This window comes from Giraffa tippelskirchi, chromosome X (genome assembly GCF_054371585.1).
Source record: "Giraffa tippelskirchi isolate mGirTip1 chromosome X, T2T-mGirTip1v1.2.pri, whole genome shotgun sequence".
NCBI lineage: Eukaryota > Metazoa > Chordata > Mammalia > Artiodactyla > Giraffidae > Giraffa > Giraffa tippelskirchi.
This window is the reverse complement of record NC_137289.1, coordinates 230,934-249,407: the sequence shown is the minus strand read 5'-3', so window position 1 is coordinate 249,407 and position 18,474 is coordinate 230,934. Positions and strand designations below refer to the sequence as shown.

The following is an 18,474-nucleotide window of genomic DNA, read 5'->3' as shown; positions in this document are numbered from 1 at the left end:
AGATTGAATGTACAGCATAATGGCTATAGCCAACAATACTGTATTATGCACTTAAAAGGTGGGAGGAGGCTAGGTCTCATGTACGTGTTCTTAGCGCACACACATTCAAACACACACAGAGGAACACAGGGAAACTTTGGGAGGTGATGGATCTATTACTTTGTGGTGATGGTTTCACAGGTGTCTACATATGCCAAACTCATCAAATTGTACACATTAGTTATGTACAGTTCTTTGTGTGTCAATTATACTTCAATAAAGCTGTTTGTTAAAAAAGAAATATATTGACTTTTGGGCTAAGAGAATATATTTTCTTCATGTTAGTGAAATATTCCACAATTCCTGTATTAATGAGTTTTTATTTCATCAAAAGTCATTTTTGGATTTTATTAAGAAGTTTTTCAGTTTTTCTAGTGATGGTCACATGACTTTTTCATTAAATCTAGCAAAGCAATGAATTCTATTAATAGATCATCTAATATTAAACCACTTTTACATTTCTGGAAAAAGTACCAGCTGGACAAGGTATGATTTTATTGTGTTGTTGGATTATTCATACTAATATTGGTTTGGCCAAAAAGTTCACTCAGGGTTTGAAACCCAAACAAACTTTTGGCCAACCCAATATTTTATATTGTATATTGTATATTTGCATCAATATTCCTGAGTGAGACTGGTCTTTGGCTTTAAATTTGGTTTTGTTTATTTCTGTACAATCTTTAGCAGATTTTGGCATAAATGTTATACTTGGCTCATTCAAAAATTTGGAAGTTTGCCATATTCTAGAATATTTTAAGTAGAGTTGGAATTAACAGCCCTTTACAATTTTGGCAGAATCCCCCTCTAAGCTATATCTGGTGCTTTTTTGGTGTGTTTAGATCTTTGTCAACTCTATTTCTTTTATGGAAAGTGATTTGTTTAGTCTATCTTTCCCTGAGTCAGTTATGTAAATTATACTCTTCCGGGAAAAGTATCTGTTTCATTCTGGCCATCAAATTCATTACATATAATTTTATAAAATGTTCTTATGATTTTTACAATTTGTTTTTACTCTCCCCAGAGGGATTGCTTTCTTGTCACTGTGAGTTTGGGCTCTGTTCCTTCTTTCCCCTGTTGGTTAGGTTACTTGGTGTGTTCTGTTTTATCGAGTTTTGTTTTGGCGCTGAACCACTGTTTTGCTTACTATTAGTTCTATTTTTTAATTTTTCTTGCTCTGTAATTTCTCCTTTTCTGTTTATTATTCCTTCATTCAATTTCCGTGCATTTTAGAAATGAGGAAACTTGGACGGACCGCATACTCCTTGTAGATGTGGTAGCCGTCAAGGTTTTACTTTGCAAGCAGCAGAAGCTGATCCTGACTGATTTCAGCAGAAAAAGAGCTTATCAGAATGATATTGGGTCTCTGACAGACATGCTGAGAGGGCTGGAGAACCAGTTTTTGAGGTTAAACAGCCAGGAAAAAACACCCCAAACCACAACTCGGAGCTAGTTCTAGTGAGAAACCCGCTGTCACTACTGCCTACCTGCTCCTTCCGTCTTGTGTCAAAGAGAACGGGTGTCTGACAGGCTGAGTGAGGCCACTGTGCTGGAATTCACCACCACCAGCAAACCCTACAGAAAATAGTAGGGAGAGCAAAAATAAACAAATGGGACCTAATTGAACTTAAAAGCTTTTGCACAATGAAGGAAACTATAAGCAAGGTGAAAAGACAGCCTTCAGAATGGGAGAAAATAATAGCAAACGAAGCAACTGACAAAGAATTAATCTCAAAAATATACAAGCAACTCCTGCAGCTCAATTCCAGAAAAATAAACGACCCAATCAAAAAATGGGCCAAAGAACTAAACAGACATTTCTCCAAAGAAGACATACAGATGGCTAACAAACACATGAAAAGAGGCTCAACATCACACATTATCAGAGAAATGCAAATCAAAACCACAATGAGGTACCATCTCATGCCAGTCAGAATGGCTGCTATCCAAAAGTCTACAAGCAATAAATGCTGGAGAGGGTGTGGAGAAAAGGGAACCCTCTTACACTGTTGGTGGGAATGCAAACTAGCACAGCCACTATGGAGAACAGTGTGGAGATTCCTTAAAAAACTGGAAATAGAACTGCCATATGATCCAGCAATCCCACTGCTGGGCATACACACCGAGGAAACCAGAATTGAAAGAGACACGTGTACCCCAATGTTCATCGCAGCACTGTTTATAATAGCCAGGACATGGAAGCAACCTAGATGTCCATCAATGGATAAGACGAATGGATAAGAAAGCTGTGTTACATATACACAATGGAATATTACTCAGCCAGAAAAAAGAATACATTCAAATCAGTTCTAATGAGGTGAATGAAACTGGAGCCTATTATACAGAGTGAAGTAAGCCAGAAAGAAAACCACCAATACAGTATATTAACACAAATATACAGAGAAGGCAATGGCAACCCACTCCAGTACTCTTGCCTGGAAAATCCCATGGACGGAGGAGCCTGGTAGGCTGCAGTCCATGGGGTTGCTAAGGGTCAGACATGACTGAGCGACTTCACTTTCACTTTTCACTTTCATGCATTGGAGAAGGAAATGGCAACCCACTCCAGTGTTCTTGCCTGGAGAATCCCGGGGACGAGGGAGCCTGGTGGGCTGCCGTGTATGGGGTCGCACAGAGTCAGACACGACTGAAGTGACTTAGCAGCAGCAGCAATGCAAATATATGGAATTTAGAAAGATGGTAACGATAACCCTGTATGCAAGACAGTAAAAGAGACACAGATGTATAGAACAGTCTTTTGGACTCTGTGGGAGAGGGCGAGGGTGGGATGATTTGGGAGGATGGCATTGAAACATGTATATGATCATATGTGAAATGAATCGCCAGTCCAGGTTTGATGCATGAGACAGGGTGCTCGGGGCTGGTGCACTGGGATGACCCTGAGGGATGGGATGGGGAGGGAAGTGGGAGGGGGGTTCAGCATGGGGAACACATGTACACCCATGGCAGATTCATGTCAATGTATGGCAGAACAACTACAATATTGTAAAGTAATTAGCCTCCGATTAAAATAAATAAATGTGTATTAAAAAATAAAGAAAATTGTAGGGAGAAGAAAGGAGAAAGACCATGCCTTAGCTGGGCTTCCCTGGTGGCTCAGACGGTAAAGCCATCTGCCCACAATGCGGGAGACCCGGGTTTGATCCCTGGGTCGAGAAGATCCCCTGGAGAAGGAAATGGCCACCCACTCCAATACTCTTGCCTAGAAAATTTCATGGATGGAGGAGCCTGGTGGGCTACAGTCCATGGGGTCACAAAGAGTCAGACACGACTGAGTGACTTCACTTTCTTTCTTTAGCTGATACAGGTGTTTTTGCCTGGTGAGGTGACTGGAACCTTCTTTCTTGAGGACTCTTGACTCCTTGGCGGCCCTTGCAGTGGCACTGGGGGGATTGGAGTGCTTAGAAGCAGCTCAACGCTGTCAAGTGTCACATTCCAATGCTCTGGGTCCAGTCTCTCCTAAATGTGGTCATGGTTTCACATAGAAGACCTGGTGGAATCATTGGATACCTTACAGCATTAGACTCAGGTTTATTCTGGGAGCTCTCAACCTGCACACATAAGCTAGAAGAGATTCAAGTTTCCCAGACCTGCTTCACCCAGTGATTTAAGTCTTGGAGTTGGTCAGCCTTTTGCACATTGAGAAGGAAACGCCTGCATTGGCGTACTGGGCACAGTGGGTTCAGGAAACTATTACTCGATGAGGATTTAATTAGGGGGCTTGAAGACTGTGTTGGGGTCTGCAGCAGCAATCTTAAGGTTGAACTGGCAGGGGAGACCAGCTGGAAGGGAAACTGGAACAGAAAGGCTATTCATGGTAGTGCAGCGGAAAGTAAGAACATGCGAATGATTCTAGGGAAATAACCAATGTCAGGTGTCGACTGCTTAATGAAAACATTCAGGAGAGACAGGTTGTTGAGCAGGGTGGTTGGCAAGCTGGGCCGCAGTGCAGTTCTGTAAACTTCAGTGACTGGCAAGTGTATCAGCGGTGATCTCATGACACACTGGCCACGTTTTTTGAGTGATCATGTGTTGTTTGGACACTTTACCGACAGGAAACTGGTTATATAACACTCTTCCCAAAGAGGTGTGTGACAGCTCCGACTGGACAGTCTGCCCACTGTGTTACCTGTTGAGATTACGTGGAACACACACTTGCTCTTGCTGACTTGGGTTCCTCTCAGGCATCTGAGTGTAGCCAGTGGATGCCACTGATCCTTCCATGTTCTTGGGCCATGGACCCACCTCCTCTGAGCTGCTCCCAGGACAGAGTGTGCTCCTGGGATCAGAGCATCAGACTGAGAGGAGACAGGCACCCCTTCCCCTGCTGGAGGCTGCAGGTCCCCCTGGCTCGGGGCTGGCGGCCACCCCACTGCTGACTCATGCCGGCTTCCTGTTGAGGGAACCGCATTTTCCTCTGTGCTTTTGCTGAGCTCTCTCTCTCTCTCTTCTAGCCTCTGCGTATGCTGTTGATGTTTTGCTTTGTCAAGGCCTAGGGACTGGACCTTTCCTTTCTTCCTGGTAAATTTCCCCCTTTTGATCGCTGTGGAGGCTTCAGGCCAATCTGTTCAGATCTTTGGAGCCCTGATTACATCATAGAGGCCATGCGGGAGGGAGCATGGGACCACAGACCTTCGTTTGGGGGCAGGTCTTTGAGTTTGAGAGCTTCCCGGGGGGGCTCAGTGGTAAAGAATCCACCCGCCAGTGCGGGGGATGTGGGTTTGATCCCTGGATGGGGAAGATCCCCCTGGAGGAGGAAATGGCAACCCACACCAGGATTCTTGCCTGGAGAATCCCATGGACTGAGGAGCCAGGTGGGCTAGAGTCCAGGGCGTCGCAAAGAGTTGGATACAACTGAGCACGAGCACTTGGAGTCACAGTGTCACAGGGAATGTGGCAGGACTGCTGAGAGGGAAGAGGGTGCAGAGATGGAGGACCTGGTTGCTGAAGGCAACAAAGAGGGAGGCATTTCAGTGAGTTGCAAGAATCAAGTGACACCCACCTCCAGACCTGGGCCCAACAGAGAAGGAGATATGGCCAAGTAGCAATGGTATCAGAATAAGGCCCAGAGGGGGGCTCTCAAGGAGTTTGGCTTGTCGCTGTTGATGAGCTGCTTGGATGATGTCTTCAAAGGAAAAGCCCAGCTAACACTCTCTGCACAGGTCCTTCTCAGGCTAGAAGTTCCCATGTGCTCAGAACCCAGAGCGAGAGTGGAGAAATCAGGCCATTGTCACCCCTTGTTTTTTTGTTTTTGTATTTTTTCATTCGAAGCTGGCTTCTGATTCACCTCCCTGATTATGGACCACCTAGCTCGAGATTGTAACAGGTCAACACTCACATACGTCTTTATTTTCTGAGAGCCTCATATCATGAAGCCATCACAAGTCTCAATAGAGTTCTTGGCCTTCGGAGGCGGTATCCATCTACTTCTGCATGGAAGGAAATCATATCTGCTTGTCTTTTCATGACTTAATGCCTGCAGGTCCTGTTCAAGGGATTGCTCTTGGCCGCTGGACACCTTTTGGCTTTGACTTTAGGCATCCACAAGGGTCGGGGAATTCAAATGCCCCACTGCTTAGACAGGAGACGAAGGACTCAACACAGAGACCCTCTGACAGGAACACACCTGGAATGTTCCAGGAGCAATGAGCTGGGCTGGAGCCCAGGGAGTGAGCAAAGAGCAGTTGGGGTTAGAGAGGGGATGGGAGAGGGTGGGAGGCTCGTGTCAGGTCTTGGAGGGTCTAAGAAGAGGCCTGGGACTTTTCCTCTCAGTGAGGAAGGAAGACCTTATATGGGTTCCGAGCAGAGAAATGTGACTGGATGTGCATTGTAACAGGGTCAGTCTGGCAGCCAGTTGACAGTTGACTGTAGGGACAGAGCTGAAGCAGATGATGCTGGCTTGTTTGACATCTGGCAATAATATTCCTGTACTAGTTCAACATAAAAGGTGGAAAGAAAATGGCAGAAAATACTTGTTTATAATCTGCCATCTCCCATCAGGGATCAAAGTCCGGTTCCTTCTGTCACGGAGCTGCCTGTGTTCTTGTCTGTCTCCCTCCAGGCGAGAGTCTCACAATGCATCCCACAGCGCTGGTAACTCGGTTTCCTCCTCCTTCTTTCCACGTCAGAACCGTGCCTGCCTTCGAGCGACACCCCAGCTAGGTCCCCTTGTGGGCGGCTTGGTCGTCCAGTCTCAGGCCTCCTTTTCGGTGTCTGTTTCAGTTCATCACCACCAGTTCCTATTTCACAAGAAGCAAGTCTGTTACATTGTGGCTTTCAGGGCCGACAAGAAATCCGTGGTTTGGGGTCTTGGGCCCTGCACATGGTGTAACTTACAAATTAAACTGAAGTTTAAACTGTAATTTAACTCCACCCAAATTTTCACAGCAGAGGAGAATTCTCACATGGCCTTGCCGGAAAGGAGCACCACTCTTCACAGTGTTACACCCTAAAATGTTGTTCTGGTCAATAGTATAAAGTAAATATGAAAGAAACGGATAATTACTTCTGGGACAGATGCTTGACTTCAAATGCTTTAATATTGGAGACCTTTTGAGCTTTAAAGAACAGCTCACTCTCATACTCTTTAAACTATTTGGGCACAGAAAAGATGCAAACTTCTTCTTAACCTTGATAACAAATTCATAAAACTATAGAGACATGGCAAACAAATTCCAGGTGTGTTGCATTTAAGTGGAAGACAATGAAATACAGTTTCTACAAAAGAATGTTAGATCTCAATCTGATCTGGAGGTGGGGAAAACCTGTCTAAATATATCATTTTAGAAAAATGATAAAGGAAAAGACAGATTTTTTGCTATTTGAGAATAAAACACTTCTCTTCATTCATTTCTTCAGACCTTCAACAAACATTTACTGAGCATCTCCTGTATGCCAAGCACGATTTTAGGCACTGATGCTTCAAAAACAATACAAACATATAAGGCAGATGAGTTTATACCCTTGACTTCTGTGAATAATCCTTGTCAATCATGAGGGTTAAGATCAGCATGGCAGTGGGAAAATGGGCAAATAAAAAGGGCTACAAAGGTTTGTGATGCATAAGAAATAATATAAAGCCTCATGAGATACCAGCCAAAAACACATTTAAACAACAAGGTGTCCTTTTGACTTGTGTAACTGACAGAGCATTCAAAGAGATTTCTGAGGAAGAAAGTAACATTTCTGAACACATGTTTAGATAATTCCCCTCTGTGAAACTCATCAAAGAGTCCAAAAATCCATGTACACACGGCTATTTTTAAAATGCATAACCAACAAAGACCTACTGGACAGCACAGGGAACTCTGCTCAATGTTGTGTGGCAGCCTGGATGGGAGGGGAGTTTGGGGGAGGACGGATACATGTGTGCCTGTATGGCTGAGTCCTTTAACTGTTCAACTGTATCTATTACAGCATTGTTAATTGGCTAAAACCCAATATGAAAGAAAACGTGTATTTTTTTTTTTTAAAGAGTCCAAAATAGAGCAGGAAAATCTAACCAACTCATGGAATAGATCTTAGATCAGTTAGACATCTTATCTACCCCTGGAAAGGTACAGTTTTCACAAAATAAGAGAAAGATTTCTGAAGAATGCCCGTGAAAAATCCTTCACAGTGGCATGAGCTCCACCTGGCCTCTCAGATATCAGGAGCAGAGAGGGACCCTGTGAGGAACAGAACCGAAGCCAGAGGCAGCAGGCAGCGGCTTGAGGTGCTCACTCGAGACCGCTGCTCATCACTTCACCCTCCAAACGTGACTGCATCCTGATTGGCACGTGTGTGCCCAGGATCCAGAAAGACCCTGGGTTCCAGCAGGGAGGAGGCCCAGGGAATTGGCCTTGAACTACAAATGGTAAAGGGTTCTTTTTTCTATTGATGTATGCACTTTCAGCCCAGCAGGACTTGAACCCAGTTGAAAGCCAGGCTGTTCCTTTCCTCTCTGGGTACCTGGGATGAGTCTGCAGGCAGGTGCCCTCTGCGAGCCCAGCTCCTCCCGGGTCTAGGCAGGAGCTTCGGTCAACAATGGCATCCTCTGGGCTCCTGTGCGGAGCAATTTGAGTCACTGTTTTGTGCTGGCCAGAGGCTGGGAGGTGGATTTGGCAACTTCCTGCAGCCAGAACAGTGTTTCGAGCTGATGAGTTGCCCGGTAACTATCCCTCCGGGGCTGTTAGCAGCCTACCAGCTGGGACCCGTCTCCTGCCCACCACCCTCTCTTTCTGTTGCCCCCTGCACTCTGGCAACCGAGTCATGGGCAGCGTGCCTGTTCACGGTATCGCATCTTAACTTTTGAGGAATGAATGTGTGGTGTGGTTTTTCTCTGTAGCCTCAGGCTGTCATGTCCTGTTTTTAGAAAGCCTTTTCAGAGGCCGGTGTTAGGTCAATGTCCACCTCTATTTTTTCAGTCCTGTTTATTTCCTTATTTCAATATTTCAATTTAAATAAACCCTTATTTCAATATTTAAATTTAAATAAATCCTTGTTGAAATATTTAAATTTAAAAATTTCCTAATTTAAATATGTCCTTATTTAAACATTTAAATTTAAATATGTCCTTATTTAAACATTTAAATTTAAATACATCCTTATTTAAACATTTAAATTTAAATATGTTCTTATTTAAATATTTAATTCAGGCAGAATTTATTTTGATTACAGGTGGAATGAGCTAGAGATTCATTAACTGACTCAACAAGATGGACTGAGCTAGCTCTCGGCACCAGGAGCCAGGGGGGGACATTTTAGAGAGATTTTCCTGCACATCAGACCTCAACTGTCTTACAGCTAATAACACAAGACACCAGGATTTCCAAATGCTTTCCACAATCCCATGTATTTCAGGAGCTCACAGCCTAGCAAGAGGCCTTCCCCGTCTTCCTCCTTAAATGCAGGGGTGTCTCTGTCCCCACGGCAGAGATCCAGGACTCCTCTGCCTCTGTTGACAAGGCCTGGAAGTTGATCTCGTGGGCCAGACCGTCTCCAGGACAATCACAGGAAGTTATTCCACGCCTGCGACAAGTCCCGGCTCTGTGTAGTGGCAGGCAGAAGGTTAGAGGCCCATCAGGCTGAAGGGTCACAGCAATCCCTGGGCTGGTGGCGCTGGGCCAGGGCGGAGAGGAGCCTTAACCTGCTCCTGGAAATTCCCGACCCCCCGCCCTCGAGTCCCCTGGCTTTTGCGGGCCCCCTTGGCGAGGAAATAGAAGGCGGAGACTGGCGCCCCCTTGAGTAAAGCGCAGCAGAAAATAGAACATTAACCAGGACTTTGTTTCTTCGATGATGTTCACCTTTTGCAACACATAACCGCACCCCAAACTTCCTGAATGTTTTCAAGGTGAAACCATTGGGAAGAAACTGGGAGCTGGGCTTAAAGGAGCCGGGCTTGGGAAGCTACTGAAAGCCTCCGCGCTGTTGGCAAAAGCTTTCTTTCATCTCGGGGTCTGGGAGCTTGTCCAAGATTCCCAGGGCCTTACACAGGGCAGTCAGGGATGCAGGCGTTAGGTTTGGAAAACACTCACTAACATTTACTAAGTCTCTGTCAATAGTCACACAACACAAAGAGAAACGTGTTCCAGTCAGAAGAATGGGGATGAGGAAAGATGGAAGTGAAGGAAGTGAAAATGGAGAAGAAGGCAATGAAAAGGCAGTCAAGAGCATGTCTTGGTCCTCTTTCATCTTCTGGGCTCCAGGGAAGAGTCCGCTCCGGAGCTAGATCAAGGGAAACGGCTTTGACAGTTCCATATGACAGGACAGCCTGCGGAAAGCAGTCTAACATATGACCTTGAGGGTAACATGCTCCGTCACCCTGGTTCCACCCAAATCCCTCCCACTGAAGTGCCGGGGGACCAGGAGAAGCTGGCAAAGGGTTAACAGGAGGAATCCTCATGTTGGAATAGATGCCTTCCTGGGTCACCAACCAATGCAAGTAGGCATGTACCCTCCTCCAACTGTGGCTCTATTTTCTCTCTTCTTTAATTTCAACTAATTGGACTTCAGTCTCTTTGATTACATAGAGCCGTGTCCTTGACCACTGAAAGGGAGGGCTGTTAACAAGACCCTACGTCTCTCTGAGGACCAGCTTCTTTTTCTGGAAAATTAGCTGCCTTGACCACTTCACGAGATTATAAATACAAGCTGACAAACTTATAAGAGAAGGAAATGCCATCAATGAAAGCTCATTGGCCCTTGTTCCACTCAGGGGACTCTGAGCACCTGCTCATCTCTGCCTCCCCTGTACACGGCCCATTGCATAAATGTCTTTTCACCAGCCCATTGAGTATGGTTTCCTTGGATGCAATGATTGAAATCAAGCATCTTATTTTGTGCTTTTGATGTGCCCCACTTCTTGTAGGTTTCCTTTTCTGTACATTCTTGGCTTCTTTCGCATTGAACATCTTTTTGTCAACTGATTTAGAAACCTCCATCCCCAGGAGGTTGTAAAGAAACAGGAGCTGCTGTAGGTTTCACCCATTGTATGTGCGTGTGTCTGTGTGTGTATACATGTGTGTGTGTTTCACTGTGGTTTCATCATAACGTATAGATTCCTGTGACCACAACTGCAAGAAACAGAAATATCTATTCCAACACGAAGATTCCTCCTGTTAAGCTTTTCCAGCTAGCCATCCCCTGGTCCATCACCTGGTCCAGCATGATGTGCTGATTGTGTGTTGTAGGCTAAGACTATTAAAGATGATGGAAGTACTTCAGGGACCGAGACAGAGGAGGCTCCTGCCATCACAGAGCACATGGGCTAGATGGGCACAAGCCAGAGTCCCAGGGAGAGTTGGAGACCAGCTGATAGTCATTGGCTGGGTCTTGGTTCCTAGAGTTCCTCTCTTCTGCACATAACTTCTCATGCACCTCAAACGAGTTCCCCTTCCAACTGTGTACCTCTCTTTATGTGTAATGGTGAGAAATGTTGAAGTCTTTGCCCACTAGAGCAGGGCCTTGCCATCCACAGATCCTTGGCAACATCTTTCTGCTTGTCCCCCTCTAATCAAGGCACCTCCTGCAGCCCCTCAGATAAGGCCCCTGTGAGAGCAGCTCAGAAGCCCAACACGTGTAAGTAATTAGAACAGACTCAGATTCTGGAGTTTGAGCCCCGGATCCTGGAGCTCTGGACACTTTGGTCCAGGGCAGGCAGCATGGAGCCCATCCCCGGGTCCAAGGGGGAAGAAGCCCAAGCATTTCTTTGGGCAGCTGGAGTTGAAAACTGCTCTGGCTCAGATGACAGTGATAGTGAAGGGTGCAAACCCACAGCTCCAAGTGCAGCTCGATGGAGGTTTCATTCCCTTAGCCTGGGATGGAAAGCCAGGCGATGCAGGCAGCTTGCTGACCGGTCCTGTGCACATGCAGAGGAAATGATTTCATAGCTTTGGGATTTCACCGCTGCAGAGGGGGCAGGGGGCCAATTCCGCTGAAACAAAGGGACAGTAATCACTTTGGCCAGAAAAGCAGTTTAAATCAGAGGTGTCTCTTTACAGCCTCAGAGACTCGCAGGATGTTTCTCCATTCGTTTCAGTGTCTTTCAACAATGGATACAATCCAGAGAGGCCACTTCAATTTTATTGGAGTGAATTCTGGAGCCTCAAAAGTGAAGCTTGCTCTAACCCAGCCAGGTTTATTTTATTGTACAAATAGAATCAAGTGCAGGAATAAAGTGCTCGGACCTCGAACTTTTGTCTATGGTAATCTCAGCCTTGAGAGCTTGCTTTATTGGCTGAGAAAAGCTCATGTTAGGCATGTGTAGCCAACACCCCAATTTACTCTTGAACAACACATTGCCATGTCTGGGTGTTGCTTTTGCAAATGCTCCAATGGAGCATTTTGCTGTATTTGAGTTAAAAGGCTCCGACCACACCTTGCCTGAATGCTGAGACCCTGTGTGTCTGATTCTCCATCACATCTTCAGTTCCTTGCACATAAATATGTGATGAGTAAATCTTGGCGATGAGGTTTGTTATGAACCCACAAAGCTAGTCATGTTTCTCAAGACTAGTGTTTTAAACCTAGGTCCAGGGCACCCTGAAATCATGTATGAAATTCATTCACTCAACAAGTATGAGCAACTCTTCTGTGCCACGTAGCAGAGATTAATGCAGTAATCAAGATAGCAAGGCCTCTGTAGGGGACTGGGGATTGGCGTGGGGGCCAGACACCCATCCTCAAACAGACAGGAAAGAGAAATAGTAGGTATTGAAAGTAGTGTGTTTGGAATTAAGGTGGAAAGTGATGTGCAGCCACTTGGACTTGAATGATCAGAGAAGGTTTCTCTGAGATGACGACAATTAAGTTATGGTCTCAGCAACAGGAAGCTGAGATCTGAATGACAGGGATGCAGATAATCTGGTGAAAGGCTATACTGAGAAGAAGGACCAGGGAGGGCAAAGGTCCCAAGATGGGAATGAGATTTGACCTGTTCAGGAACAGCAGAAGGAACAGTATGAAAGAACCAGAGAGTGGTGGAGCTGAAGCAGGAGAGGAGGGTAGGGCTAGGTCCAGGAGGAGGCTCCAGGCCAGGTTCAAGGGGATGGATTTTATTATAAGGCTTAGAGGGCCTTTGGAAAGGGCGAATTGAGGGAGCCACATGAGCTGAGTGATGTTTTTTAAAGACCATTGAGTTCTGTCGAGAATGAATTTATGGGGGGCCTAGGACCAGGGCAGCTGAAGCAGGGTGCCATGGAGAGGTGAAAGTACAGTCAGCAGGCCATGCACACAGTTTGGATGTGAAGAGTGAAGCAAGGGTCACTCGGAGAAACGCTGCTAGGTGAGGCTAGTGAGGGAGAGCGTGTGCAATTAAATGAAGGAAGGCCATCCGGAACAGTGTGTGCATGTATGTCTGTGTGTGTGTGCACACACGCATACGCATGCATACATGTTTCTGATGAGAGAAGGTCCATGAATTTCATCATGTTCTCTAAGGGGTTCACAACTGATAAAAGGATAGACATTCAGCGTTGAAACTGTGCATCTTGAGACTGTGGTTCAGAGATCGATGTATTCTGTTTGGTTGGTAATACACGTTCTCTGAGCTAGAAGCAGGTGGCTTTGAGGTGTTTCATGAGACGGCCTTGGGCTCCTAACTACCCTGGATGTGAGATTCAGGAATGTGTGTTTTTAGCAGATCCCTCGGGAGTGTATTCACCTCTTCCCAGGAAAGTGCTAAAAATGTGCTTCCAGTTCACTGAGCACTTCTCTGAGATCTAAGATATTGTTCTGCACATCCCATGCATTTTTCATTTCAGATATTGTATTTTTACCTTCACAAGTTCCATTTTGTTCTTGTCTGTATCTTCTCTTTTCTCATATGTACACGTTTTCCTTTAAATGTCAAACACTGTAAGAGCTGTTTTAAAAATATTGTCTGCTTATTGCATCATCTCTGTCATTTTTAGTTCTCTGTCTATTGACTGATTTTCACCTGATAGGAGCCACAGTTTCCAGCTTTTTTGCAGTTCTAGTAATTTGTAGGAGGCTTTATATCATAAATATTATTTTGTTGAGTGTCTGGGTTTTGGTGTCTTCCTTTAAAAAGTATTGAGCTTTGTGTGGCAGTCAGTTCAGTAACATGAAGATCGACTGGGTCACTCCAAGTCTTCTTAAGCTTTCTCAGGGCAGGTTGAGAGTAACCTATACTGAGGCCGGACTCTAATGTGTAGCCTTGCTAGTCTTTACTGGCTGTTTCAGATTTCTCCATCCTAGCTGGTCCAAACATTTCCCAGCCCTGTGTGAGCTCTGGTAGTTGATCGGTTTGTGGCTGTCCAGTAACTGTTTTTAGATTCACCTCATGGTTTGAACAATTATACCAAAGAAATTCTCTCACTGTTAAGAAAGTTCTAGGACCCACAATGGCTGTCCCAACCTGGGGATCTGGCAAAGGGACTGAGAACCCGCAGGGAATTAGACACTGGAGGCCAGTGGGATTTGATTACAGGACTTCCACAGGACTAGGAAACAGCCTCTTGGAGGGCACAAGAGACTGAGCCAGGCTTGCCTGTGAGAGCCCAGGAGTCTCTGCTGGAGGTGTGGGTCGACAGTGGTCTGCTGGAGGGTCAGGGGCACTGAATGCAACAATGCATGCACAAGTCCTTTTGAAGGAGGTCACCATTACCTTCATTACCCCTACCATATTTTGGCCTCAGGCCAAACAACAGGGAGGGAACACAGCCCCGCCCATCAACAGAAAATTGGCTTAAAGATTTACTGAGCACGGCTCCACTCGCCACAACAAGACCCAATTTCCCCCACAGTCAGTCTCTCCCATCATGAAGCTTCCATAAGCCTCTTATCCTTATCCATCAGAGGGCAGATAGAATGAAAACCATAATCACAGAAAACTAACCGAACTGATCACAGGGACCACATAGCCTTGTCCAACTCAACGAAACTATGAGCCATGACATGTAGGACAACACAGGATGGACCAGTCATAGTGGAGAGTTCTGACAAAATGTGGCCTACTGGAGAAGGGAATGGCAAACCACTTCAGTATTCTTGTCTTGAGAACCCCATGAACAGTATGAAAAAGCCAAAAAAAAAAAAAAGATAGGACACTGAAAGATGCACTCCCCAGGTCAGTAGGTACCCAATATGCTACTGGAGAAGAGTGGAGAAATAATTCCAGAAAGAATGAAGAGATGGAGCCAAGGTGAAAACAATGCCCTGTTGTGGATGTGACTGGGGATGGAAGTAAAGACCAAAGCTGTAAAGAACAATATTGCATAGGAACCTGGAATGTTAGGTCCATAAATCAAGGTAAATTGGAAGTGAGATGGCAAGCGTGAACATCAACATTTTAGGAATCAGTGAACTAAAATGGACTGGAATGGATGAATTAAATTCAGAGAATCATTATAGCTACTACTGTGGGCAAGAATCCCTTAGAAGAAATGGAGTAGCCCTCATAGTCAACAAAAGAGTCTGAAATTCAGTACTTGGGTGCAATCTCAAAAAAGACAAAATGATCTCTGCTCGTTTCCAAGGCAAATCTTTCAATATCCCAGTAATCCTAGTCTATGGCCCAACCACTAATGTTGAAAAAGCTGAAATTGAATGGTTCTATGAAGACCTACAAGACCTTCTAGAACTAACACCAAAAAAGATGTCCTTTTCATCATAGGGGACTGGAATGCAAAAGTAGGAAATCAAGAGATACCTGGAGTAACAGGCAAGCTTGGCTTTGGAGCACAAAATGAAGCAGAGCAAAGACTAACAGAGTTTTGCCAAGAGAACGCACTGGTCATAGCAAACACCCTCTTCCAACAAGACAAGAGAAGACTACACATGGACATGACCAGATGGTCAACACCGAAATCAGACTGATTATATTCTTTGCAGCCAAAGATGGAGAAGCTCTATAGAGTCAGTAAAAACAAGATCAGGAGCTGACTGTGGCTCAGATCATGAACTCCTTATTGCAAAATTCACACATAAATTGAAGAAAGTAGGGAAAACCACTAGACCATTCAAGTATGACCTAAATCAAATCCCTTCAGTGGAAGTGACAACGAGATTCAAGAGATTAGATGTGATAGACAGAGTGACTGAAGAACTATGGATGGAGGTTTGTGATACTGTACAGGAGGCAGTGATCAAGACCATCCCAAGAATAAGAAATGCAAAAAGGCAAAATGGTTGTCTGAGGAGGCCTTACAAATAGCTGAGAAAAGAAGAGAAACTAAAGGCAAAGGAGAAGAGGAAAGATATACCCATCTGAATGCAGAGTTCCAACGAATAGCAAGGAGAGATAAGAAAGCCTTCCTAAGTGATCAGTGCAAAGAAATAGAGGAAAACAATAGAACTGGAAAGTCTAGAGATCTCTTCAAGAACATTAGAGATACCAAGGGAACATTTCATGCAAAGATGGGTGCAATAAAGGACAGGAATGGTATGGACCTAACAGAAGCAGAAGATATTAAGAAGAAGTGCCAAGGATACACAGAAGAAATATTAAAAAAAAAGATTTTCATGACCCAGATAACCACGATGGTGTGATCACTCACCTAGAGCCAGACATCCTGGAGTGGGAAGTCATCTAGGCCTTAGGAAGCATCACTACGAACAAAGCTAGTGGAGGTGATGGAATTCCAGCTGAGCTATTTCAAATCCTAAAAGATGATGCTGTGAAAGTGCTGCATTCAATATGCCAGCAAATTTGGAAAACTCAGCAGTGGCCACAGGATTGGAAAAGCTCAGTTTTCATTCCAATCACAAAGAAAGGCGATGCCAAAGAATGTACAAGTTGCACTCATCTCACATGCTAGCAGAGTAATGCTCAAAATTCTCCAAGCCAGGCTTCAACAGTACATGAACTGAGAACTTCCAGATGTTCAAGCTGGATTTAGAAAAGGCAGAAGAACCAGAGATCAAATTGCCAACAGCCATGGGATCATCGAAAAAGCAAGAGAATTCCAGAAAAACATCTACTTCTGCTTCACTGACTACGCCAAAGCCTTTGACTGTGTGGATCACAACAAACTGTGGAAAATTCTGAAAGAGATGGGAATACCAGACCACCTGACCTGCCTCCTGAGAAATGTATATGCAGGTTAAGAAGCAACAGTTAGGACCAGACATCGAACAATGGACTGGTTCCAAATTGGGAAAGGAGTATGTCAAGGCTGTATATTGTCACCCTGCTTATTTAACTTATATGCAGAGTACATTATGCGAAATGCCGGGGCTGGATGAAGCAGAAGCTGGAATCAAGTTTGCCGGGAGAAACATCAATAACCTCAAATATGCAGATGACACCACCCTTATGGCAGAAAGTGAAGAGGAACTAAAGAGCCTCTTGATGAAAGTGAAAAAGGAGAGTGAAAAAGCTGGCTTAAAACTCAACATTCAAAAAATGATGATCGTGGCCTCAGGTCCCATCTCTTCATGGCAAATAGATGGGGAAGCAATGGAAACAGTGATGGACTTTATTTTCTTGGCCTCCAAAATCACTGCAGATTGTGACTGAAGCTATGAAATTAAAAGACGCTTGCCCCTTGGAAGAAAAGCTATGACCAGCCTAGACAGCATATTAAAAGGCAGAGACATTACTTTGCCAACAAAGGTCCGTCTAGTCAAGACTATGGTTTTTCCAGTGGTCATGTATGGATGTGAGAGTTGGACCATAAAGAAAGCTGAGCACCAAAGAATTGATGCTTTTGAACTGTCGTGTTGGAGAAGACTCTTGAGAGTCCCTTGGACTGTAAGGAGATAAAACCAGTCTATCCTAAAGGAAATCAGCCCTGAATATTCCCTGGAAGGACTGATGCTGAAGCTGAAACTCCAATACTTGGGCCACCTGATGTGAAGAGCTGACTCCTTGGAAAAGACCCTGATGCTGGGAAAGATTGAAGGCGGGAGGAGAAGGGGACGACAGAGGATGAGATGGTTGGATGGTGTCACCGACTTGATGGACATGAGTTTGAGCCAGCTCTGGGAGATGGTGAAGGACAGGGAGGCCTGGTGTCCATGGGGTCACAAAGAGTCAGACACGATTGAATGACTGAACTGAACAGGGGGTGTCAGTATTCAGCCAAAGTCCCACGTGGACCGCAGGGGCTCTTCACCCAATACCCTTGTCTTTGGTGCCTTTCCTACTGACTCCCGGCTACCTCATCCCTCCAGAGTGCTGAACTGTCTTTCTCAGCTTGGCCAGATTGCCATGCTCTTTTGGGAGCCCCTTCCCTATACCATCATCTAGAAACAGGCTTACAGGCTGTGAGCTAGAATGCTAGAGTCTGAGACTCACCCACATTGTTCTCTTCTACACACCACAGCTGACTGTTACTCAATGTCAGAAGTCATTGAATTCATATATTTGGTCTAGTTTTCTAATTGGTTTGTGGGTGGGGTAAGTTCAGGGCCAAGTACACCAGTGTGGCTGGAAGTGAAAGTTCTCCCAGGTGGTTCAGATGCAGAATAAAATTGGGGGAATGTCTTAGGTTCCTGGGGCTGCTGTAAGAGTACCACAAACTGGGTAGTTTTAAGCCACAGAGATGTATCGTCTCCCAGTCATGGAGGCTGGAAGTCCATGATCCAGGCATGGGGAGAGTCAGTTCCTCCTGATGGCCATGAGGGAGGCTGTGTTCCAGGCCTTTGTCCTGGAATTGGAGAGGCTGTCTGCGCCCTGTGTCTTCACATCGTCTTTCCTCTGTGTGTGTCTGCTTCTCCAAGTGTCCCCTTTTATAAATATGCCTCTCATATTACATAAAAGCTACCCCAAGGAACTTATTTTAACTGGATTACCTCTGTAAAGACCCTGTCTCCAAATAAGGTTACCTTCTGAGGTGCTGAGCACTAGGAATTTTGAGGCAGGGGACACTTCAGTCCATAACAGGGAAATGCAGATTCGAGTCTCAGTCCTTCTTCTCTGGATAACCAAGGCTGCCATTGCACAGTGCCTGCCTCAGCCTTGCAATCACTTGC

At 45.1% G+C, this 18,474-nt stretch overlaps 1 protein-coding gene and 1 pseudogene across 11 annotated transcripts in view; one reads left to right on the top strand and one right to left on the bottom strand.

Moving 5' to 3' along the window:
- GAB3 (GRB2 associated binding protein 3) overlaps positions 1 to 18,474 on the top strand; it is a 57,718-nt gene that overhangs the window by 7,580 nt on the left and 31,664 nt on the right. The gene's annotated exons all lie outside the window — the stretch shown is intronic.
- LOC145535805 (heparan-sulfate 6-O-sulfotransferase 2 pseudogene) overlaps positions 5,298 to 18,474 on the bottom strand; it is a 107,484-nt pseudogene continuing 94,307 nt past the window's right edge. The window contains exon 3 of the transcript XR_014075497.1: positions 5,298 to 6,296. The product of XR_014075497.1 is annotated as a heparan-sulfate 6-O-sulfotransferase 2 pseudogene (transcript). The remainder of the gene's footprint in view (positions 6,297 to 18,474) is intronic.